Consider the following 5,626-nt stretch of genomic DNA (forward strand, 5'->3'; position numbering starts at 1 on the left):
TTCATCACTGTTTGTTTGCTCTTTATTTCTTCTAGATCCTTGTTAAATGTTTCTTGTATTTTCTACATTCTGTTTCCGAGCTTTTGGATCATCTTTACTATCATTACTCTGAATTCTTTTTCAGGTAGGTTGCCTGTTTCATCTTCATTTATTTGGTCTTGTAGGTTTTTACCTTACTCCTTCTCCTATAACAGATTTTTTTTCTTTTCTTTTTTTTTTTTTTTTTGATGGGTGGTGCTGTATTCCTGTCTTACTGGTTGTTTGGCCTGAGAGGTCCAGCACTGGAGTTTGCAGGCAGTTGGATAGAGCTGGGTCTTGGTGCTGAGTTGAGGACCTCTGGGAGGCCTCACTCTGATTGATATTCCCTGAGGTCTGAGGTTCTCTGTTAGTCTAGCTGTTTGGACTTGGAGCTCCCGCCACAGGAGCTCAGTCCTGACCTCCGGCCTGGGAACCAAGATCCCACAAGCTCTGTGGCATGGTAAAAAAAAAAAGGAAGAAAGAAAGAAAAAAAGGAGCAGTACAATATCAAAGAATGAAAAACAAAATAATATTAGAAAGATAAAAAATATATCAGGAAAAATAAAACTATAATTGAAATAACTGCAACAAGGTAAAATAAAAGCACAACAGAAAAGGGAAAAAAAAAGGGTGGGGGGGAACAAGCCAAAAGGAGAGATCACTAACAAAGCATAAAGAATAAAATAAAATTAGAAAAATAAAAGATTTATTAGGAAAAATAAAAATATAAACGAATCAACAACAATGAATCAACAAGGTAAAACAGAACCCCAATCTAAAAGAAAAGAAAAGAAAAAAGTCTTGGCTATGGGGGCGGAGTTTAGGTGGGGGTGGAACTTAGGCAGGGGTGGGGTTTAGGGTGGGGCGGGACCTAGGCGGGTTGGGGGGGTGACGTTTGAGCGTGGGGCGGGACCTTTGCTTAGGACCTGTGCTGAAGGGGAGAGGCAGCACCGGGAAAGAAGGGCGTCTGTGGTGTGGGGTTCCGGAGTTTGGAGGTAAGGCCCTGAGTGAGGGTGTGTGGGTGGGGTTTAGGCCCAGCTCCTTGGAGGGGGTCTCCGAGTGCAGAGGTAGGGCCCTGGGTGGAGGTGTAGGGGCGGGGCTTGGGCCCCGCACGGCAACGGGGAGGCTCCGAGGGCAGAGGATTAGGCCCGGGAGCCCAACCGGCTTCCCGGTGCCTAAGTGGACAGGGAAAGCATTGGCCCCATTCCCTTCTGCTCCTTCGTGCCCCTCCCCTGCCATCCCCTCAGGGTCTCCCCCCTCGCCATTGGACCCCTAACCGTGGGTGGGTCCCTCTGGGTGTAGGAACTCCTCCCCTCCCCCAGCCGCCCCTCAGGGGCGCCAGTCCCATCCTGCCTCCACTTCTCCCCCGCTTCACTCCCCCCAGGCCCCACGTCCTACCCGGTCGCTGGGGGTTCCTCCCGTCCCCTTCGGTGTCCGTGGTCCCCCACCGGTGCCTGGTAGGTGCCCTAGTTGTGAGGAGACCCGAATTCTGCGTCCTCCTAGTACGCTATCGTGACTCCACCCCCCTGGATGCTCTTTATATGCAACTTTCTGTAAGTTGGAACTAAAATAAGAAGTTTAACCAATAAAAAGTAAAATTAAAATGCTCACTCTCTCTAGGTGGAAATATGAGTCGTTTTCTGTCGCAAATTATCTCTGCTTTTCAAATTGCCTACAATGAGCGACTGTTGTTTATATAGTCACAGAAGTTATTAAGAAAGAAAAGTCTCGAAGCCATCATTTCTCCACAGGCCCTCTCAAGGGTGGACCTTGCCCCAGGCACAGTCTAATAAGGCCCCACCACCGGAGCCACCGCTTCAGTCTACAAGGAGCCCGTCAGGGAGGGTAGGGGCCAACCCTCTGCAAAGTGCTGCCCCGGGACCAGGTGGTGCCTCCCACGGGCCAAGAAGAGACAGAACACAGAACGCAGCTCCTCCAGGTAAGCAGCCCGAAGTTGAAGAACTGAAGTCATGTTCACCTAGAGAGAGCGCTCTCCTTTTTTCTCCCTCCTCGGATCTTTTCTATCAAGACGAGTTTTTCTTCTGCTTTTAATACCTCAAAGCCTAAGGACTGAGTGTTACCAACCTGTGCTTCTGGCTGCAGTGACTGATGGGTGATAACAGCCCAGTCTTGCTGGACGCTGGTCCCTTCAAAACCAGGGGTCAACAGTGTCTAATTTTGCCAGAATCCAGGAGAAGAGATGGGCCTGGCTTAGCGCCAAATTTCACGCTTCATGACTCTATATTCTTTAAACTCCGTATCCCAAGATGGCATGGTTTTCTGTTGTTTTAATCTGTTTGGCCTGCTATAACAAAGTACTATAGACTGGATGGCTTATAAATAATATAAATTTATTTCTCACCATGCTGGAGGCCGGGAGTCTGAGATCAGGGTGCCAGCATGGCTGGGTTCTGGTGAGACCCTCTTCATGGTGGCAGACGGTTGACTTGTCGTAGCCTCACATGCCTGAGGGCAGAGAGGAATCAAGCTCTGTGGGGACTCTTATAAGGGCACTAACCCTCATGACCTCAGCTAATCTTAGTTACCTCCCAAAGGCTCCACCTCCTGATACCATCACATGGCTGGTGGGGTAGCGGGTAGGGGACGGTGTTCAACATGAGAATTTTAGGAAAACCCAAGCATTCAGTTCATAACATCTTTCAGGACTTCCCAGGACCCTGACGCCTGGACAGACTGGAGCCTCGCCCCCTCTCCGCTGGAAGTGCTGTGGAGGGGAGTAGGCAGGCAGGGCGTGAGGCTTCGGAAACCAGGGGGAAGTTTGCATCAGAACCGCTAGGGCCACACAGGTCCAAGGTGAATGCCAAGAATTCCAGGGGCCCCAGAACCTGCCCAGGCACATTCTGACTTACTGAATACTTAACTGCAGATAAAAAGGGTGGGGCGGCGGGGGGGGGACCTAGATCACGAATGGATTCCCAAAGCTGATTTTCATAAGGCTGTGATTCCTGACTGTCCTCTTCCTAATTCAGAAAGATGGGGCAGGGCGGGGAGGGCGGGAGCTGGACCAGGTGAAGAGGAAGAGGAAGGCACTGCAGACAAGGAGCCGAGCACAGCAACGATGCAGAAGCAAGTAGAGGCAGGGGTAGGAGGGGTGTGGTCAGAAGTACAGCTCGCTGATGCCGCTGGAAGGTGACCTGAGGGCTAAGGGGCTGAGGTGGCAGTGAAGCCAGGACACAGAAGGCCTTTTTTGAAATTGTGGTGAAATATACACAACATAAAATTTATCTTTTTTTTTTTTTTTTAATCTTGTAGGGATCTCAGTTCCCCGACCAGGGATTGAACCCAGGCCACAGCAGTGAAAGCACCAAGTCCTAACCACTAGACCACCAGGGAACTCCCATAAAATTTACCATTTTTAAGTGGACAATTCAGTGGCATTAAATACATTCACATTGTTGTGCGACCATCACCACCGACCATGTCTAGAATGTTTTCATCTTCCCAAACTGCAACTGTGTACTCATTAAAAACTAACTCTCCATTCCCCCTTCCTTTCCATTCCCCCTTCCCCTCCAGTGGCAAAAATGTCACCTGTTTACAAAACATGTAGGACAGTTTCTACTTCATGTCTGCAAGTCTTAATTTACAATAACAAATTATTTTCTGTGTTTTTATTTGGAAGGCACTTAGGAGTGCAAAATTCGCTGCCCAATTTCACTCAGCCACCACACAAAAACCACAAATGACAGTCCCAACACTGCAAATTTTGAAGGATTGAGATAGTTTGTCTATAGTAGTTTTGACTTTTCTAGCCTGAAATTTTTGGGTGATTCTCTTAGGAAAAATAAATCTGTTTGGGGTCTAACTTTGCTAAATGGGGGTCCAGAAGCATAGTGAACAAGAACCACTAATTCAAAGTGTGACAATTTTAAAGCCTTCTGTTGCTTATATGAACAGAAGACTCCAAAATTTTGCAAGTAACATAAAGACAATTTTTTTTTTGATTTACAATGTTGTGTTGGTTTCTGGTGTACAGCAAAGTGATTCAGGTATATATATGTTATATATTCTCTTTCATATTCTTTTCCATATGGTTTATTATAGGATATTGAATATAGTTCCCTGTGCTATACAGTAGGACCTTGCTGTTTATCCATTCTATCTATAACAGGTTGCATCTGTGAGTCCTAAACTCCCAATCCTTCCCTCCCCCACCCCTCTCCCCCCTTGACCACCACAAGTCTGTTCTCTATGTCTGGGAGTCTGTTTCTGTTTCATAGATAAGTTCATTTGTGTCATATTTTAGATTCCACATGTAAGTGACATCATATGGTATTTGTCTTTCTCTTTCCGACTTCACTTAGTATGATAATCTCTAGGTCCATCCATGTTGCTGCAAATGGCATTATTTCATTCTTTTTCATGGCTGAATAGTATTCCATTGTAAATATGTACCACGTCTTATTTATCCGTTCATCTGTTGATGGACATTTAGGTTGTTTCCATGTCTTTGTTATTGTAAATAGTGCTGCTATGAACATAGGGGTGCATGTATGTTTTTGAATTATAGTTTTGTCTGGATAATATGCCCAGGAGTGGGATTACTGGACCATATGGTAACTCTATTTTTAGTTTTTTGAGGAAGCTCCATACCGTTCTCTATAGTGGCTGCACCAATTTACATTCCCACCAATTGTGTAGGAGGGTTCCCTTTTCTCCATACTCTCTCCACCATTTGTTATTTGTAGACTTGTTAATGATGGTCATTTTGGCTGATGTGAGGTGGTACCTCACTGTAGTTTTGATTTTCATTTCTCTAATAATTAGCGATGTTGAGCATCTTTTCACATGCCTATTGGCCATCTGTGTGTCTTCTCTGGAGAAATGTCTATTTAGGTTAAACACAGTTGTTTGTTCAATGGAATTGAAAAAATCCTGACCCAAATGACACTACTTAGCCCAAATGACCAAAGACTATTTTATAACAAATTGTAATTTTTGAGAGATGGTTAACATCAATACTATACATATTTTATGTGTCAGATTAAGAGTTCAAGAGTATATAAAATAGGGTCATGCATCACTACCTCTAAGAATACCACGTACAAGGTAAACCCCAAGTGCTTATGACAGTATTTCAGATGGAAGCAGTCTTATACAGAAACAATCTAGTGTCTCTGCTGTGTGGGTATATATCGAAATTTGAGGGATTACTGAGAGAAAAAAATCTTGGTCCATTAAAGATTTATAGAAAAGGGGATTTTCTATGGGATTCTGTGGGATTTTCAATGTTTGCTTTTTTAAAAAAAATCCAGAATAAATTACTTTCTGTACAAAGAAAAATTGCGGACTTCTGGATGACCATATCTGATCGCATGCACTAGATGATTTAGAATGAAACTATGTCTATGGTTAAAAGCTGTTTTCTACTTGACTTCTTCTTCTTCTTCTTCTTCTTTTTTTAAAAGTTTTCTTTCTTTCTATCTATCTTTCTTTCTTTGGGTGTGCTGGGTCTTAGTTGCCGCAGGTGGACTCCTTAGTTGCGGCATGCACGTGAGATCTAGTTCCCCAACCAGGGATCGAACCTGGGTCCCCTGCATTGGGAGTGTGGAGTCTTACCCACTTACCCACCAGGGAAGTCCCTTGA

The 5,626-nt window shown here is 44.9% G+C and overlaps 1 long non-coding RNA gene across 2 annotated transcripts; it reads left to right on the plus strand.

Annotated features, from left to right (window-relative positions):
• Positions 1 to 949: 949 nt before the first annotated feature.
• Positions 950 to 5,365, plus strand: LOC114486440 (uncharacterized). 2 transcript variants are annotated; one of them, XR_003680155.2, is made up of 3 exons: positions 950 to 1,013; positions 1,770 to 1,957; positions 3,292 to 5,365. It is a non-coding gene; the product is annotated as an uncharacterized lncRNA (long non-coding RNA). The 2 variants fall into 2 exon arrangements; XR_008617588.1 differs by having other exon boundaries at positions 956 to 1,013; positions 1,639 to 1,957.
• The last annotated feature ends 261 nt before the right edge of the window (positions 5,366 to 5,626 follow it).

The sequence above is a fragment of the Physeter macrocephalus genome, chromosome 6, assembly GCF_002837175.3.
Source record: "Physeter macrocephalus isolate SW-GA chromosome 6, ASM283717v5, whole genome shotgun sequence".
Taxonomy (NCBI): Eukaryota; Metazoa; Chordata; class Mammalia; order Artiodactyla; family Physeteridae; genus Physeter; species Physeter macrocephalus.